The sequence below is a fragment of the Lepidochelys kempii genome, chromosome 15 (genome assembly GCF_965140285.1).
Source record: "Lepidochelys kempii isolate rLepKem1 chromosome 15, rLepKem1.hap1, whole genome shotgun sequence".
Lineage (NCBI taxonomy): Eukaryota > Metazoa > Chordata > Testudines > Cheloniidae > Lepidochelys > Lepidochelys kempii.
In genome coordinates this window covers 10,899,430-10,918,981 of record NC_136394.1, presented here as the reverse complement: position 1 = coordinate 10,918,981, position 19,552 = coordinate 10,899,430, and the positions used below count along the sequence as shown (strand labels likewise).

At 45.6% G+C, this 19,552-nt stretch overlaps 6 non-coding genes across 6 annotated transcripts; all 6 read left to right on the top strand.

Moving 5' to 3' along the window:
• Positions 1–148: 148 nt before the first annotated feature.
• Positions 149–289, top strand: LOC140899021 (U4 spliceosomal RNA). The gene has a single exon (XR_012155188.1). It is a non-coding gene; the product is annotated as a U4 spliceosomal RNA (small nuclear RNA).
• Positions 290–2,960: 2,671 nt separating this feature from the next.
• On the top strand, positions 2,961–3,101 carry LOC140899020 (U4 spliceosomal RNA). Its single transcript, XR_012155187.1, has one exon. It is a non-coding gene; the product is annotated as a U4 spliceosomal RNA (small nuclear RNA).
• Positions 3,102–3,705: 604 nt separating this feature from the next.
• LOC140899017 (U4 spliceosomal RNA) lies at positions 3,706–3,846 on the top strand. The gene has a single exon (XR_012155184.1). It is a non-coding gene; the product is annotated as a U4 spliceosomal RNA (small nuclear RNA).
• A 2,516-nt stretch (positions 3,847–6,362) lies between these two features.
• LOC140899018 (U4 spliceosomal RNA) lies at positions 6,363–6,503 on the top strand. The gene has a single exon (XR_012155185.1). It is a non-coding gene; the product is annotated as a U4 spliceosomal RNA (small nuclear RNA).
• A 5,153-nt stretch (positions 6,504–11,656) lies between these two features.
• Positions 11,657–11,797, top strand: LOC140899016 (U4 spliceosomal RNA). The gene has a single exon (XR_012155183.1). It is a non-coding gene; the product is annotated as a U4 spliceosomal RNA (small nuclear RNA).
• Positions 11,798–14,277: 2,480 nt separating this feature from the next.
• LOC140899019 (U4 spliceosomal RNA) lies at positions 14,278–14,412 on the top strand. Its single transcript, XR_012155186.1, has one exon. It is a non-coding gene; the product is annotated as a U4 spliceosomal RNA (small nuclear RNA).
• Positions 14,413–19,552: the final 5,140 nt, after the last annotated feature.

The following is a 19,552-nucleotide window of genomic DNA, read 5'->3' as shown; positions in this document are numbered from 1 at the left end:
TATGCTTAAATTCTGTTTGCTTTTTTAAAAAAAAACATCATTGTAATAAATTTTTAAAGTCTTTTGGCCTATTAAAAGCTATGATCAAATGTCTTGATGTGTTTGGTCTTTTAGCCCCAAGATGAAAACCTGTTTGTGTCTTTTGGGCCACGAAGCACAAACATTATCTCCTAGCTTCTGAGGTTCAACTGAAGCATGATTATTACTAATTGAAAACTTTTCCAAATATCCTGCCTTGAGAGGTGGAAATACAGCTGTCATTAGCAATTTTTAGTAGCTTCTTTGGAGGCTGACTTCTTGCCTGACTGAAAAAACAGATAAGGTGAAGGTTCTTAGGTAGGTTCCTTTTTAGTTGTGTCTCCTTTTCTCTGGGCTTTCTGAATTTCTCACTGGGGTTCTCTGTGATGTTTTTGGTTTAGTGGGGTTAGAATAAACACTGAACTTCCTCTCAAAGCTGTAGTGAGTCAGTCTGTGTTCCTGAGGAGCTCTGCTGCCTTCTTTTTCTGGTGCTTTGTGTGCTCTGGGGGTGATTATTCTCCAGAGCCAGGAAGTGCAGATTTCATGAATTCCTAAAGTGAATCCAGTGCTCACTCACTTCAAAGAGCATGACTGACCCCAGAAGATGTATGGGCAGCCATATAATATTCCCTTCTTTCTAACAAGAGGGGGACTGAGGAATGGGAGGTGAATCAGCGAACATGGCCAAAGCAGAGGCTCCAGTGTGACGTTGCACTCTATATGATTTTATGTAAATATGCTAATGAGTGTGAATATAATGTAACTGGAATATGCTTCATGCAAAAGGTCTCTTGTAAGGTATCATTACAGAGCTTATAATCTACTGAGTGTGGTCATCCAATTTGTATAAATGTATCATTCTTGTATCTGAAACTAGAAATATGAAATATAACTCTGAGGGCCTATTGTAATTATGCAAAGAGTGGACCATTAATTGTGGCTTGGAATCTTAATGGCTCCCATTAACCAGGACAATTGGTTGTCAATGGCTCTGTTTACTTATAAGTCCTCCTGTATACCTGCGTGCTGGCAAGTGGGTGATCATGTCACCGGAACTGGAATCCATCTTTAACCTGGTGCTTTTCCATTTAGAAAGAGGGGTGGAAACCCAGAGAGGGACAAAGGATTCCCACCTTGTGCAAAAGATATATAAGGGGGTGGAACAGAACAAAGGGGGATGCAGTCATGAGAAATCCCTTAGCTACCACCTGAGCTGGAACAAGGACTGTGCCAGGGGAAAGGATTGGGCCCAGACTAGAAAGGAGTCTAGTCTGTGAAAGAAGCTTATTGGAACATCTCTGAGGGTGAGGTTTCATCTGTAATCTGTTTCTTACTGTATTAGTCTTAGACTTGGTTGTTTTTGTTTTATTTTGCTTGGTAATTTACTTTGTTCTGTCTGTTATTACTTGGAACCACTTAAATCCTACTTTTTATATTTAATAAAATCACTTTTTGCTTATTAATTAACCCAGAGCAAGTAATTAATACCTGGGGGAGCAAACAGCTGTGCACATCTCTCTAGCAGTGTTATTGGGGGCAAACAATTTATGAGTTTACCCTGTATAAACTTTATACTGAGTAAAATGGATTTATTTGGGGTTTGGATCCCATTGGGAACTGAGTATCTGGGTGCTGGAGACAGGAGCACTTCTTAAGCTGTTTTCAGTTAAGCCTGCAGCTTTTGCAGGACGTGGTTCAGACCTGGATCTGTGTTTGCAGCAGGCTAACATGTCTGGCTCAAGAAGACAGGGTACTGAAGTCCCAAGCTGGCAGGGAAAACTGTCTTAGAGGTAGTCTCAGCACATCAGGTGGCAGACCAAGGGGGTCTCTGTGACCCAACCCGTCACACCTGGCTACCTGAGTTGTGAAAGCCAAAAGTAAAACTGGGTTCAAAAAATCATTAGCTAAGTTCCTGGAGTAGAGGTCCATCATTGGCTATTACCATGCTGCAGTGTCCCTAACCCTCTGATTGCCAGAAGCTGGGACTGGATGACAGGGGATGGATCATTCAATAAATTGTCCTGTTCTGTTCATTCCCTCTGAAGCATCCAGCACTGGTGTCTGTGGGAAGACAGGATACCGAGCTAGATGGACCATAGGTGCTGGAACTATGGGTGCTGCCACGCCCCATGGCTTGAAGTAGTTCCCATCATATACAGGGTTTACAGTTTGGTTCAATGGCTTTCAGCACCCCCACAACACAAATTGTTCCAGCACTGTTAAGATGGACCATTCTTCTGACCCAGTATGACCATTCTTATGAGCTATTCCCTTTTGCTGACAGCAAGTAGATGGTGGTAGCAGTCACTGGGACAAGCCAGAAGTAGCCAGGTCTGAGCCAAAGTGCCGTGTGGTTCTCTGTCCCCTCACCCCTGCTTAGGGAAACTGTTTCTGGATGCCTCAGTTGCATGGGAGTTGTGCTCCCCTCCAGCCTGCTGTGCCCTTCCTCTCAGTCTCTCCCCAAGTAGCCAGTGGAGCTGCAAGGAGCTTTGGGCTGCCTTCCTGTCCTCCAAACTGTCTGGAAGAGTCTAATAGGGTGTTTATTGGCATTGGTCCTGTAAGAGAGCAGGACAGTTGCTGTGGTGCTGATGCTATGGGCAGGGGAGGAGAAATGTATGAGATTCCCCCTGAAGATGCCTGAGCTCTGGGAGAAGCTGCTGTGGAATTTTTGGGAGACAGGAAGGGGACAGGAGGCTGGGGTTGCCAAGAGGGTGACAGGCTAATTAGTATAAACAGGCCCATGATGCCCTGTCACCAGACTGGGGAAAAAGACTGACATGGGGCAGCCTTGTGGGGGGTTTTTCAGGGGGTAAGATCCGGCAGCAAGAGAGGCTCCCAAATGGCATAGCTGCGCCATCCAGTGCGAGCTAAGCAAGCGGATCTCTCCATGCTCTAAAGCAGGTGGCCGGCGAGTGAGCAAGGGTCACATGACCTACAGTTTCAGGTTTGTACAGTGGCAGTATTGTAGTCTCTGAGATTCAGCTGAGGCATGGTTATTACTAATGGAAACCTTTTTGTAATATCCCACCTTGAGAGCTTGATTTACAGCTGTCATGGGTGATTTTTGGTGGTTATTGTAAAAGCTGACTTCTTGCCTGAGTAAAAAACCAGATGAGATGAAGGTTCTTGGGGAGGTTCCCTCTTTATTTTATCTTCTTTTCTCTGGGCTTTCTAAATTTCTTATTGGGGTTCTATGTGGTGTTTCTGGTTTGTTGGGGCAGGAATAAACATTGGTCTTGTCTTAAAGCTGTGGTGGTTTAGTCTGTGTTACTGAGGAGCTTGTTTTCCTTTTCTGGTGCTTTTTCTAATGAAAGAGTGAAAGTTGTCTGAGACAGATCAAACTGTAAATGATCCAGTATGATGTTAATTTGATCATTTACATTAGGGTCTTTTTTTTTTTAATAGTCCTAAACTCTTTTCCTTGCCTCGGCACTTATCAATACAATTAGCTAATTAGCATACAATATCCCAGAATGCTTCAGTATCTCTTCTTGTCTTTAAATTGGTAATAAAATTAGGGAAAGTCAAAGTCTGTGTAAATATCTTATTGCTTAATTATAACAGAGGTAGGTTTACATTGATCTGATGGAGGAAAGATTTCAGGGCATTCTGAGTTCTTGTGAAAACTCCCTTTAACCTGAAGATTGATCAGATTTTAGTGGTTTGTAAGATTGGCGAGTTTTCTTTAGCTTTGCGCTGTGGCAGTGTCATAGCCAATGAGGATAATCTGAGGTGTGATTATTGTTAGTTGAAAACTTTTACTAATACCCCACCATGTTAATTTGAAATATAGTTAACACTGGTAATTTTTGGCAATCTTATGTGAGACTGTTATGGTTGTTGTAAAATCATATTTTAATTGTGAGTGTCCATTATTGATGAACATATAAATAGGTTTTTGGAGTACATGTGATTTTTGAGTGGACCTAGTTGTGGGTGAATCTACTGTTCATTGTTTTGACTGTCAGGTGTTTTTTCTCTTGTTTTTTTTCTACTGTTCATATTACCTGTTAGTAGTGAGTGCTGCTGAATAACTGCATGTATGGAATGTTCTGTTTATTTAATCCATAAATGTCTCTTGATAATTTAGTTTTTGGCCCCCTTTCACAGGTACACCGGGCTTAAAGGAGCCCTTTAACGAGTGGGCCTAAGGGATAGCTTCCCAGTGCACTACCCACTGGGCATTGTGGCAGGGGCAGTGAACTCTGGGTGTGAATGTCTCCAGGCTGGGTGACCCTGAGTATTAGCAGATATTACTCGGAGTACTTGGGTCTACTGTCGTGCAGTGGGGATTAGTGTTTCATAACAGTGGCGCAGAGCTACAACTCCGTAGTAATGTCCCTGAGCGCTTGGTTGGTGCATGGGGCTCTCCACCCTTTACACCCCCTGCACGTACTCAGAGAAAGGCACCAGCCAAATCCCCCCTAGCTCCCAGCCTTGTATCTCAGGAATATACCATCCTGCAATGCTCAAGACCCTTTCTTGAGCAATGCAAGTTTATCAATTGCTTCTCCACTTTGTCAATGGAAAGTAGATATACACCAGCCTTTGTAACCTGACAGATTTACCAAGCACTTCAGTCAAATTCACCTGTAAGGATAAACATTAAAATACATTTATTGATTACACAAGATAGATGTTAAGTGATTATAAGTGATAGGCAAAAATCAGAGTAGTTACCAAAGGAAAATAAAAGATAAGCACACAGTCTAAATTCTCAGCCTTATTAGACTAGGCAATATCTGGACTAAGCAGTTTTTCTTATCCCACTGCATATTGCAGGTTGGGTACAGTCTTTCATATGCAGGCTCTCCCTGTTAGCCTGGGGACTACTCTCCTCAGCTCCAGCGTTCTCATTGCCTTCAGCGTAGGTGGGAGAAGAGACAGGACAAACCAAGTGGCCTCTGTCCCCTATTTTATATCCACAGTCCATGCGCTTGGAGAACACAAGTCCAGACATATCTGGTGGGCATTGCTGAGTCACCAGGCACGGTTGAGCAATTCTCCTGGGGTGGACTTTTGCATGTGAGTCCTTGCATTGTAACTCCTTGCTGGACAATGGCTGTTGATGGTTGTTCTTCACCTGCCCAGGTGTTAGTTACCTCCCTTGTCCTGGTCTCTGGGGATCTAAAAACTGAGCAATTCCCCAATTCACAACATATTTTAGTGACAACCATACAACATAACCTCATAACTTCATATGCACTAATGCAGGGGTTCTCAACCTTCATTGCACCATGACCCCCTTCTGACAACAAAAATTATTACTACACAACCCCAGGAGGGGGGAAGAACCAAAGTCAAAGCCTGAGCCCCGTTACCCTGGGAAGAGGGGCAAAGCCGAAGTGCAAGGGCTTCAGCCCCAAGTGGGGGCCTGTAACCTGCATCCTGCCATCCAGGGCTGAAGCCCTTAGGCTTTGGCTTCAGCCCCAGGCAGTGGGGTCTCAAGGTGTGGCTTTGGCCCCAGCAAATCTAACATCAACCTTGGTGACCCCATTAAAACAGGTTTGTGACCCACTTTGGGGTCCCAATCCACAGTTTGAGAACCACTGAACTAATTATATATATATTTAGATAGAACAATGGCTTTAAGCAGATCATAGCCTTTCACACAATACCTTATGTGGCATGCTTTATATGAAATACCAATTACATATAAATGATGAATATGGGGTTTACAGGGCGCTCCCTCGAGGAATAGAGTGTCAAGCCAGGGTTGAGCAAAAGTGCTATGTGGTTCTTCCCCCTCCCCCCACGGATAGGCAAGCTGCTCCCAGAGGTCTGAGGTGCATGGAAGTTCTGCTCCCCTCTGGCGTACCATGGCCTCTCTTCTCAGCCTCTCCACAAGTGGTCACTGGCCTTACTGAGGCTGGAAGGAGCTTTGGGCTGCGTTCCTGTTCTCCAAGCTGTCTGGAAGAGTCTAATGGGGTGTTTCTTGGCATTGGTCCGGTAAGAGAGCAGGACAGTTGCTGTGGTGCTGATGATATGGGCAGAGGAGGAGAAATAGGTAAGATCTCCTCCTGAGGATGCCTGAGTCCTGGGAGAGGCTGCCACACGTGGAACTTTTGGGAGACAGGAAGGGGACAAGAGGGTGCAAAGAGGGTGACTGGCTAATTAGCATAATCAGGCCCATGATGCCCTGCGACCAGATTGGGGGAAAAGGCTGACATGAGGTGGACTTGTGAGGTTTTTTCCCGCAGGATTAGGTCCTGCAGCAAGAGAGGCTCATGGTGGAATAGCTGCTGGCAGCTTCATCCAGCGTGAGCTAGGCAGGCAGTTAGTTCACCCCATGCTGTAAAACAGGTGGCTATTGAGTGGGCAAGGGTCACCTAGTCTCTATGGTTAGTTTTGTGTAGTGGTAGTATCATAGTCTTTGAGGTTGAACTGAGCCATGATTATTGCTAATTGAAAACTTTTATCAATGCCCTGCCTTAATAGCTTGAAATATAGCTGTTATTGGCAATTTTTGGCAGTCTCTGTAGTGGCTGAGTTTTTATGTGAGTAAAAGATAGGTAAGGTGCAGAAGGGTCTCTGAGAGGCTAGGTTTTTTTCTTAGTTTTCTTTTCTTTTTCTCTGGGGTTCCTGAGTTTTTCACCAGGTTTCTGTGGGGGTATTTCTGATATATTAGAGTGGTAATACATACTGATCTTGTCTTCAAGCTGTGGTGGTTCAGTCTGTGTTCCTGAGAAGCTCTGGTATTTTCCTTTTCTGGGGGTTTGGGGTGGGGGGCTTGTTCTCCAGAGCTGGGAAGCACAGACTCCCTGAATTCTTAAAGTGAGTCCTGTGCTTGCTTGCTTTAAAAAGCATGACTGGACCCTGAAGGTGAAAGGGCAGCCATATAAATTGCCCCTCCACAAGGCAGACAAGATCATCCAGCAACTGGTGAAGAAGTGGCTGTTCCTTCCCTAGAGAGCCAGCAATGAGCTGGTCTATATCACCCACAGGCATGGCAGCGCCAACGTTCCCTGCATGGGCGACTTGTGCGACGTTGTGGGGGATCATCCATGCCTTCCGCCTGCTGATGTGTCCTGACACCACGGTAAGGAACATCACAGCAAACACCCTGCGTGATGTGATTAAGTAGTGGATCGGCAGAGCCCCCTCCAACCAAGATATCGCCACCTTCCTGAGCGGCTCCCTGGATGGCGAATTCGGATGGGACAGGCACGACATCGCTTCACTATGGTCCCACACTCGCAAGGCAATGCGTCGCCTGGGGAAGCGCATTGGCTGCCACTGGGTGTGGTGTGAGAAGCACCAGGAGCTGGGAGTCCTGGTGCTGCAGATCAGGTCCGACAACAACACCATTGTCGCCCCGAGCACCAGGGGCCTGCTGGAGAGGACTCTGAAGGCCGCCATCCACTTGCTGTATGTGGAAACCCTGAAGCGTAAACAGACCAGGGTAAAGCCTTTGAACTGACCAGCAAGTGGGATGCCACCATCCACTTCCTCACCAGGGGTGACTTCACCCGTTTTGCTGACTGGCAGTTCATCCACCATGCCTGGCTCAACTGCGTCCCGCTCAATGGAGCCGTCCACCACGGGAACTGAGACAAGCATTGCAGGAAGTGCAGCTACTCCAACGAGACCCTGCCCCACGTCCTGTGCAGCTGCAGGCCCCACTCCAGAGCCTGGCAGCTGCGCCACAACGCCATCCAGAACTGCCTGGTGAAAGCCATTGCACCGCCCCAGGGGAGATCACCATGAACTGCACCATCCCCGGTACCAACAGCCCGCTGTGACCTGACATCATCGTCACCGACAAGGCCCAGAAAAAGATCATCCTCGTCAATGTCACGGTCTCCTTTGAGAGCAGGATCCTGGCCTTTTGCGAAGCCTGAGCTCGTAAGCTGGAAAAGTATGCTCCCCTGGCCAACACCCTGAGAGCGAAGGGCTATGAGGTGCAGGTGGACGCCCTGATCGTCGGAGCCCTGGGCGCTTGGGACCCCTGCAACAAGCGTGTGCTGTGGACCTGCGGGATCGGTTGATGCTATGCACGGCTCATGCGGCACCTCATGGTCTTAGACACCATCTGATGGTCCAGGGACATCTACACCGAACACATCACTGGCCACTGACAGTACCAGGAGGCGTAAGCCAGAGCAACAGCATGCATTGACTACAAGAAAGGAACTGAGAGACTTTGTCCATTGGACCATATGAACTGGAACCATAAACTCACTGAATGTTAAATCTCACCAAATGAGGGTCAATCCATCCTCATCATCGTAACCACTCATTATACTCCACACCTGAACATAGCCATTATATGAACAACATACCCTCATATGTCAATGTCTGTACTTTGACCTGTCAACCTTTTACCCCCAGATTATATATTCCTTACGCCATCCGATCTTAAACTGAACTTCGCATCCCTTGATAATCTGTATGTTATTCCCTGATAACCAGAAACTTCTACGCTTAAACTCTGTACCGTTCACTTTTTTTTTTTAAACATCACCTTCATAAAAAAAAAATTTCCCTTCTTTCCAGTGAGAGCAAGACAGAGGAATGGGAGGTAAATCAGGCCACATGGCTAAAGCAGAAGCCCCGGCAACCATAGCTGTGAAGACCAAAAGTTAACTGAGTTCAAAAAAGAATTAGCTAAGTTTTTGGAGGAGAAGTCCATCAATGGCTATTAGCTCAGATGGTCAAGGATGCACCCCATGCTGCGGGGTTTAGGCTTGGTGCTACTCATGATGTCTGGATTTAGGTGGCTCTGTGAACACACACTAGTAGATAATTTAGGATGGTTTATCAATGGAAACTGAGGTACCTTGGGAATTTAAATGCTTATAGGATTTGGCAGCAGCTGAGCATGGGGGCAGAGGAGCTAAATAGTTTACCTAGGTGCTTAAAGTAGAAGTCAGAAGCCTAAGTCCCTTTGTGGATCTAGCCCTAAATGTATCTTTAGGCACCTAAATACCTTTAATAATCAGGCTCCCATGTCGATCCCCTATTTTTCATCCAGAGCATTAAATTTGTGTCCAATGCCTGGGAAATTAACCTGTAAATCACTTCCAAATTAAGAGTTATAAATGTTTCAGCTAATAAATAAAATTATTTCTTGTTTCCAATGAACATTATCAAGATTAATTAATCAGTCAAATTCTATTCAAATTTTATCTTTTGAAAGGGGGGGGGGTTTGAAAATAGAATTTGACCCAGTAGTCACTAAACTTTAAATATTAAAGGCCATATATATGTTACGTAATAGTAATAAGTAATATTGTTGCTTTTATTACAGTACTATTAATATCAAAATACAGTCTCTTCTCGCTGTGTTACATGTCTGTGTTGTGCGATATAGTTGTTGCAGATGGTGCATATGAAACAAATGTGAACAAATTTGTAGCCAGCAATTTCTGTTTTCTTCTGCTTCCACAACGTTTAAATGTTGAAGTTGGTACAATAACAAACCATATTGTTTGCATCTAAATGGGGCTATTCCCCAATAGAAGATTAACAATAAAAAAATAAAGTGTATGAGAAAGATCGAGCAGCTGCATTGTAGCAAATTAAACGTTACACATTTACAGAGGTTGGATACAATTGGTTACTGCTAACAGAGGTTTCTTATGGCCTTTTGCAGTTTCCTGAGCCAATTATCATAAGATCCCTGGATCTTTTGTTATAAAGGTAATAACATTTAGAAAATTTGAAAAGTCTCTATAAAGGTTTCCGTACATCATTCTACCTGAATATAAGCAAGTTTTTCCTTCCTTCCCTGGCTATGTTAGAAACTCACTCTGTCCACTTTCTGAGCGTGGTAAAGTGAAAGACTTTAAAAGGTTATTTTTGTGTAGTGGTGCTATAGCCTGAGAGGTTAGGGGAAGGTGTGATTATTGTTATTTGGAAACTTTTTCTGTGTTGATTTGAAATATAGTTTGTACTAGTAATTTTGGAAGGTCTTTTTGAGAGAGTGGGTGCAGTTTCGTGGTAGTTCTAGAACTGAAGCAACGTATTTTCTTTTAAAGTGAATGACTCTGAAGACTGAATTGTAAGAAAGTATCTGAAGATTTGCATTAGAATGTTTATTAATATGTGAAGGTGTTAGTCTGGGTAATGAAGCTTGTTTCTGTTCTAACTGGTGGTTTATTAAATGTAGGAAGTATTTAATAGGGCTTCATATGACTCACCCTGTAGTTTCTCTAGTGATGTTTTAATAAGTTGTTTGCCAGCTGAGTCAGTCCTGGGTTAATGATACCCTAATAGATATCTGTTAATGTCTTCCCAACTCTTCATTCTTAAAGAGATTTGGTACCTCGGTACCATATTCCTTTCCGTGAATAGGCTGCGATGGGGAGTTGGAATGAGGAGATATTTAGTGCAATTTTCCTTGTGCTCATCTCACTATTTCTATGCAGGTGGGAGTGGGAGTTAACTCTATGGTCATGTCTACACTTACCTCTGGAGCGATCAAGCCAGCGGGGGTTGATTTATCGTGTATAGTGAAGACGTGATAAATCAACCACCGAGTACTCTCCCATGGACTCCGGTACTCCACTGGAGCGAGAAGCACAGGTGGAGTCGACGGGAGAGTGGCAGCAGTCTACCGACCGCAAAGAAGGCACCGCGGTAAGTAGCTCTAAGTACATCAACTTCAGCTACGCTATTTTATTAGCTGAAGTTGTGTAACTTAGACTGACTTAGCTTGCCCTGCCCCCCATAGTGTAGACCAGGCCTAAGTTTCCTGGTTTGAGAGGTGGGAGTGGAGGAAATGGGAGTTAATGATATATTTTCTGAGAGAGGGAAGTGGAAATCATTTGTAGTTTTGTTGTAAAAGGGAGGCTGTGACTTCCCATGATTTTAATTTTTCCTGGCAAGAAGAATTTAACCCTGGTTATCAAAAGTGATGAAAATAGAAGTGCTTGAGGTGGTTTCCATTATGTACAGGGTTTACAGTTTTGTTCAATGTCTCTCAGCACCCCTACTATAAAAATTGTTCCAGCAGCCTTGCTGGTTATTGATGTTTGCTAGGTGGAAAAAGTAACCAAGAATATAAATATGGGGAAAATTAACTAAATTATCATGTCCAGTTGAGCCAGACGCTTTGCTATTGCTAATAAAGTTTGCAAATTGTCTTTTTTTTTTTTGTTAATCGATTGAGAATCTGAACCGAGATATGCATGTGTTTTAAGCAGTTCATGAAGCAACTTTAAGGCATTTTTCATTTAAGAGTGGTATCTTCAAGACTTCCTTAGAGACTAAATGAACATTTCTCCCAATAACAGATGGGCTGTAAGCTGAATGAGGAAAAGATTTTCTAATGAAAGAGTGAAAATTGTATGAGATAGATCAAACTGTAAATGATCCAGTATACCATTAATTTGATAATTTACATTGGGGTCTTTTTCTAATACAATAGTCTAAGCTTTTTTCCTTGGCATTTTATAGGGTCAATACAATTAGCTAATTAGCATACTTCAGTATCTCTTCTTGTCTGTAAATTGGTAATAAAATTAGGGAAAGTCAAAGTCTGTGTAAATATCTTATTGCTTAATTACAACAGAGGTAGGTTTACATTGACCTGAAGGAGGAAAGTTTTCAGGGCATTTTGAGGTCTAGTGAAAACTCCCTTTAACCTGAAGAGTGATCAGATTTTAGTGGCATGTAAGATTGGTGAGTTTTCTTTAGCTTTGTGCAATGGCAGTATCATTGCTAATGAGGATAATCTGAGGTGTGATTATTGCTAGTTGAAAACTTTTCCCAATATCCTGCCATGTTGATTTGAAATATAGTCGGCATTGGCAATTTTTGATAGTCTCATGTGAGACTGATATGGTTGTTGTAAAATCAGATTTTAATTGTGGCTGTTCATTATTGATTAGCATACTAATAGGTTTTAAAGAGTATGTGTGGACTTGGCTGCAGGGTGATACTACTGTTCATTGTTTTAATTGACAGGTTTGTTTTTTTTCACTTATTTTTTTCTACTGTTCCTATTGGGGTAAATCATTACCTGTTACTAGTGAGTGCTGCTGAATAGCTCGGTGTAGGGAATGGTCTGTTTGTTTAACCACTAAATGTCTCTTGATAATTCAGCTTTTGGCCCCTTTAGCAGGTACACTGGGCTCCTAAAGAGCCCTGTATTAAGTGGGCTTAAGGTATGGCTTCCTAGTGCATTGTGGCGGGGGGAGTGAAGATAAGCACACAGTCTAAATTCTCAACCTTATTAGACTAGGCAATATCTGGACTAAGCAGTTTTTCTCATCCCACTGGATATTGCAGGTTGGGGATAGTCTTTCATACACAGGCTCTCCCTGTTACCCTGGGGACCAGTCTCCTCATCTCCAGTATTCTTGTTGCCTTAAGCATAGGTGGAAGAAGAGGCAGGACAACCCATGTGGCTTATGTCCCCTATTTTATATCCTCAGTCCATGTGCTTGGAGAACACAAGTCCAGGCATATCTGGTGGGCATTGCTGAGTCACCAGGCAAGGTTGAACAATTCCCCTGGGCTGGCCTTGTGCAAGTAAGCCCTTGCGTTGTAACTCCCTTGCTGAGCAATGGCTGTTGATGGTTATTCGACATTGGCCCGGGTGTTGGTTACCTCCTTTGTCCTGGTCTCTGGGGATCTAATATCTGAGCGATTCCCCAACTCACAACATATTTTAGTGACAACCATACAACACAACCTGATAACTTCATATGCACTTGTCATAAATACAGAGGGAAGAATAACAACCTTTATGTATGCAGTAGCATAAAATCCCTCCTTGGCAGCTGTACTGAATTGCCTTACCTGTAAAGGGTTAAGCGGTTCAAATAACCTAGTTGGCACCTGACCAGAAGGACCAATGAGGAAAGAAGATACTTTCAAATCTGGGGGGAAGGATTTGTTTGTTGTTCTCTTTTGTTGTTCCCTCTCAGGACAGAGGGAGAAGCCAGGCAGGTACAACATCTCCTGAAAATATACCTAGATTCCATCTAAAACCCCAGAAATTGGAAGTAGGGCAAGGAAATGCCTTAGGTTATCATTTATTTTGGCTTGTGAATTTTTCTATGCTGCAGAGGTACTTTTATTCCTGTTTATCCTCTGTGTTTTATTGATTTTTATTACTCTGAAAAGTTACCTTCCATCCTGATTTGCAGATGTGATTATTTTATTTTTTTCTTTATAATAAAGTTCTTCTTTTAAGAACCTGATTGATTTCAGTATCCTGAAGACAAAGGGTCTCGTCTGTGCTCTCATTGCTAAGGCAATTAGTTAGTATATTATTCTCAAGTCTCCCCAGGAAAGGAGGTGAACGGGCTTGGGGGGATATTTTGCGGGGTTAGGGATTCCAAGTGACCCTTCCCTGAATTTTTGTGTAAATCACTTGGTGGTGGCAGCAATACCATCCAAGGACAAGGAAAGGAATTTGTGCCTTGGGAAAATTTTAACCTAAGCTGGTAGAAAATAAGTTTAGGGGGTCTTTCATGCGAGTCCCCACATCTGTATCCCAGAGTTCAGAGTGTGGCGGGGGAACCCTGACAGCACTAATGATATATATATTTATATAGAACCATGGCTTTCAGCAGATCATAGCCTTTCCCACAATACCTTATGTGGCATGCTTTATATGAAATACCACAATTATATATTAATGATGAATATGGGGTTCACAGGGTGGTATACAGTGTCAAATCAGGGTTGAGCAAAAGTGCCGTGTGGTTCTTCCCCCTCTCCCCATAAGACTGGAGGCCTGAGGTGCATGGAAGTTCTGCTCCCCTCTGGCGTACCATGGCCTCTCTTCTCAGCCTCTCCACAAGTGGTCACCGGCCTTACTGAGGCTGGAAGGAGCTTTGGGCTGTGTTCCTGTTCTCCAAGCTGTCTGGAAGAGTCTAATGGGGTGTTTCTTGGCATTGGTCCTGTAAGAGAGCAGGACAGTTGCTGCATTGCTGATGATATGGGCAGGGGAGGAGAAATAGGTAAGATCTCCTCCTGAGGATGCCTGAGTCCTGGGAGAGGCTGCCACACGTGGAACTTTTGGGAGACAGGAAGGGGACAAGAGGCTAGGGCTGCAAAGAGGGTGATTGGCTAATTAGCATAATCAGGCCCATGATGCCCTGCGACCAGATTGGGGGAAAAGGCTCACATGAGGCGGACTTGTGGGGGTTTTTTCCGCAGGATTAGGTCCTGCAGCAAGAGAGGCTCATGGTGGAATAGCTGCTGGCAGCTTCATCCAGCGTGAGCTAGGCAGGCAGTTAATTCACCCCATGCTGTAAAACAGGTGGGTGTTGAGTGAGCAAGGGTCACAAGACCTCTATGTTTAGCTTTGTGCAGTGGTAGCATAGTCTGTGAAGTTCAATGGAGATATGATTATTGCTAATTGAAAACTTTCATCAGTGTTTTGCCATGACAGCTTGAAATATAGCTGTTAGCAATTTTTAGTAGTTTCTGTGGACGTTGATTTTTTGTCTCAGTGAAGACTAGATTAGGTGAAGAAGGTACTCTAGGGGTATGTCTACACTACGGAATAAGGTTGAATTTATAGAAGTCGTTTTTTTATAAATCGGTTTCATATATTCGAGTGTGTGTGTCCTCACAGAAAATGCTCTAAGTGCATTAAGTGCATTAACTCAGTGGAGTGCTTCCACAGTACCGAGGCTAGAGTCGACTTCCGGAGCGTTGCACTGTGGGTAGCTATCCCACAGTTCCCGCAGTCTCCGCTGCCCATTGGAATTCTGGGTTGAGATCCCAATGCCTGATGGGGCTAAAACATTGTCGCGGGTGGTTCTGGGTACATATCGTCAGGCCCCCGTTCCCTCCCTCCCTCCGTGAAAGCAAGGGCAGACAATCGTTTCGCGCCTTTTTTCCTGAGTTACCTGTGCAGACGCCATACTATGGCAAGCATGGAGCCCGCTCAGGTAACCGTCACCCTATGACTCCTGGGTGCTGGCAGACGCGGTACAGCATTGCTACACAGTAGCAGCAACCGCTTGCCTTGTGGCAGCAGACGGTACAGTACGACTGGTAGCCATCCTCGTCATGTCCGAGGTGCTCCTGGCCATGTCGGCTGGGAGCGCCTGGGCAGACATGGGCGCAGGGACTAAATTTGGAGTGACTTGACCAGGTCATTCTCTTTAGTCCTGCAGTCAGTCCTATTGAACCATCTTATGGTGAGCAGGCAGGCGATACGGATTGCTAGCAGTCGTATTGTACCATCTTCTGCCAGGCAGGCAAGAGATGAGGATTGCTAGCAGTCGTATTGTACCATCTTCTGCCAGGCAGGCAAGAGATGAGGATGGCTAGCAGTCGTACTGTACCATCTTCTGCCGAGCAGCCATGAGATGTGGATGGTATGCAGTCCTTCTGCACTGTCTGCTGCCGGCCAAAGATGTAAAAGATAGATGGAGTGGATCAAAACAAGAAATAGACCAAATTTGTTCTGTGTTCATTTGCTTCCCCTCCTCCCCTGTCTAGGGGACTCATTCTTCTAGGTCACACTGCAGTCACTCACAGAGAAGGTGCAGCGAGGTAAATCTAGCCATGTATCAATCAGAGGCCAGGCTAACCTTCTTGTTCCAATAAGAACGATAACTTAGGTGCACCATTTCCTATTGGAACCCTCCGTGAAGTCCTGCCTGAAATACTCCTTGATGTAAAGACACCCCCTTCGTTGATTTTAGCTCCCTGAAGCCAACCCTGTAAGCCGTGTCGTCAGTCGCCCCTCCCTCCGTCAGAGCAATGGCAGACAATCGTTCCGCGCCTTTTTTCTGTGCAGACGCCATACCAAGGCAAGCATGGAGGCCGCTCAGCTCACTTTGGCAATTAGGAGCACATTAAACACCACACGCATTATCCAGCAGTATATGCAGCACCGGAGCCTGGCAAAGCGATACCGGGCGAGGAGGCGACGTCAGCGCGGTCACGTGAGTGATCAGGACATGGACACAGATTTCTCTGAAAGCATGGGCCCTGCCAATGCATGCATCATGGTGCTAATGGGGCAGGTTCATGCGGTGGAACGCCGATTCTGGGCTCGGGAAACAAGCACAGACTGGTGGAACCGCATAGTGTTGCAGGTCTGGGACGATTCCCAGTGGCTGCGAAACTTTCGCATGCGTAAGGGCACTTTCATGGAACTTTGTGACTTGCTTTCCCCTGCCCTGAAGCGCATGAATACCAAGATGAGAGCAGCCCTCACAGTTGAGAAGCGAGTGGCGATAGCCCTGTGGAAGCTTGCAACACCAGACAGCTACCGGTCAGTTGGGAATCAATTTGGAGTGGGCAAATCTACTGTGGGGGCTGCTGTGATGCAAGTAGCCCACGCAATCAAAGATCTGCTGATATCAAGGGTAGTGACCCTGGGAAATGTGCAAGTCATAGTGGATGGCTTTGCTGCAATGGGATTCCCTAACTGTGGTGGAGCCATAGACGGAACCCATATCCCTATCTTGGCACCGGAGCACCAAGCCGCCGAGTACATAAACCGCAAGGGGTACTTTTCGATAGTGCTGCAAGCTCTGGTGGATCACAAGGGACGTTTCACCAACATCAACGTGGGATGGCCGGAAAAGGTACATGACGCTCGCATCTTCAGGAACTCTGGTCTGTTTCAAAAGCTGCAGGAAGGGACTTTATTCCCAGACCAGAAAATAACTGTTGGGGATGTTGAAATGCCTATATGTATCCTTGGGGACCCAGCCTACCCCTTAATGCCATGGCTCATGAAGCCGTACACAGGCAGCCTGGACAGTAGTCAGGAGCTGTTCAACTACAGGCTGAGCAAGTGCAGAATGGTGGTAGAATGTGCATTTGGACGTTTAAAGGCGCGCTGGCGCAGTTTACTGACTCCTTAGACCTCAGCGAAACCAATATTCCCACTGTTATTACTGCTTGCTGTGCGCTCCACATTATCTGTGAGAGCAAGGGGGAGACGTTTATGGCGGGGTGGGAGGTTGAGGCAAATCGCCTGGCTGCTGGTTACGCACAGCCAGACACCAGGGCGGTTAGAAGAGCACAGGAGGGCGCGGTACGCATCAGAGAAGCTTTGAAAACCAGTTTCATGACTGGCCAGGCTACGGTGTGAAAGTTCTGTTTGTTTCTCCTTGATGAAACTCCCCGCCCCTTGGTTCACTCTACTTCCCTGTAAGCTAACCAACCTCCCCTCCTCCCTTCAATCACTGCTTGCAGAGGCAATAAAGTCATTGTTGCTTCACATTCATGCATTCTTTATTCATTCATCACACAAATAGGGGGATGACTACCAAGGTAGCCCAGGAGGGGTGGTGGAGGAGGGAAGGAAAATGCCACACAGCACTTTAAGCACAACACTTTAAAAGTTTACAACTTTAAAATTTGTTGAATGACAGCCTTCTTTTTTTTGGGCAATCCTCTGTAGTGGGGTGGCTGGTTGGCCGGAGGCCCCCCCACCATGTTCTTGGGCGTCTGGGTGTGGAGGCTATGGAACTTGGGGAGGAGGGCGGTTGGTTACTCAGGGGCTGCAGTGGCAGTCTGTGCTCCAGCTGCTTTTGCTGCAGCTCAACCATACACTGGAGCATACTGGTTTGGTCCGCCAGCAGCCGCAGCATTGAATCCTGCCTCCTCTCATCACGCTGCCGCCACATTTGAGCTTCAGCCCTCTCTTCAGCCTCCCACTTACTCTCTTCAGCCCGCCACCTCTCCTCCCGGTCATTTTGTGCTTTCCTGCACTCTGACATTATTTGCCTCCACGCATTCGTCTGTGCTCTGTCAGTGTGGGAGAACAGCATGAGCTCGGAGAACATTTCATCGCGAGTGCGTTTTTTTTTCTTTCTAAGCTTCACTAGCCTCTGGGAAGGAGAAGATCCTGTGATCATTGAAACACATGCAGCTGGTGGAGAAAAAAAAAGGGACAGCGGTATTTAAAAAGACACATTTTATAAAACAGTGGCTACACTCTTTCAGGGTAATCCTTGCTGTTAACATTACATACATAGCACATGTGCTTTCGTAACAAGGTCGCATTTTGCCTCCCCCCACCGCGTGGTTACCACCTCAACCCTCCCCCCTCCCTGTGGCTAACAGCGGGGAACATTTCTGTTTAGCCACAGTAAACAGCCCAGCAGGAATGGGCTCCTCTCAGTGTCCCCTGAAGAAAAGCACTCTATTTCAACCAGGTGACCATGAATTATATCTCACTCTCCTGAGGATAACACAGAGAGATAAAGAACGGATGTTGTTTGAATGCCAGCAAACATACACTGCAATGCTTTGTTCTACAATGATTCCCGAGTACGTGTTACTGGCCTGGAGTGGTAAAGTGTCCTACCATTAAGGACACAATAAGGCTGCCCTCCCCAGAAACCTTTTGCAAAGGCTTTAGGAGTACATCTAGGAGAACCGCGAATGCCAGGGCAAAGTAATCCTTTCACATGCTTGCTTTTTAACCATGTATAGTATTTTAAAAGGTACATTCACCAGAGGTCCCTTCTCCGCCTGCTGGGTCCAGGAGGTAGCCTTGGGTGGGTTCGGGGGGTACTGGCTCCAGGTCTAGGGTGAGAAACAGTTCCTGGCTGTCGAGAAAACCGGTTTCTCCGCTTGCTTGCTGTGAGCTATCTACAACCTCCTCCTCATCATCATCTTCTTCATCCCCAAAACCTGCTTCCGTATTGCCTCCATCTCCATTGAAGGAGTCAAACAACACGGCTGGGGTAGTGGTGGCTGAACCCCCTAAAATGGCATGCAGCTCATCATAGAAGCGGCATGTTTGGGGCTCTGACCCGGAGCGGCCGTTCGCCTCTCTGGTTTTCTGGTAGGCTTGCCTCAGCTCCTTCAGTTTCACGCGGCACTGCTTCGGGTCCCTGTTATGGCCTCTGTCCTTCATGCCCTGGGAGATTTTCACAAAGGTTTTGGCATTTCGAAAACTGGAACGGAGTTCTGATAGCACGGATTCCTCTCCCCAAACAGCGATCAGATCCCGTACCTCCCATTCGGTCCATGCTGGAGCTCTTTTGCGATTCTGGGACTCCATCATGGTCACCTGTGCTGATGAGCTCTGCATGGTCACCTGCAGCTTGCCACGCTGGCCAAACAAGAAATGAGATTTAAAAGTTCGCGGTTCTTTTCCTGTCTACCTGGCCAGTGCATCTGAGTTGAGAGTGCTGTCCAGAGCGGCCACAATGGAGCACTCTGGGATAGCTCCCGGAGGCCAATACCATCGAATTGTGTCCACAGTACCCCAAATTCGAGCCGGCAACGTCGATTTAAGCACTAATCCACTTGTCAGGGGTGGAGTAAGGAAATCGATTTTAAGAGTCCTTTAAGTCGAAATAAAGGGCTTCATTGTGTGGATGGGTGCAGGTTTACATCGATTTAACGCTGCTAAATTCAACCTAAAGTCCTAGTGTACACCAGGGCTAGGAGGCTAGGTTCTTTCTTTGTATTTTTTCAGTTTCTCTGGGTTTCTTTGAGGTATTTTTGATATATGGGAGCAGGAATAAACATTGGTCTTGTCTTAAAGCTGGGGTGGTTTAATCCTATGGTTTTCAAACTTGGGGTCAAAGCCCAGTACTGGGTTGTAGCATGTTAGGCACTGAGTCAGTCTGGTCAGCACAGCCGACTG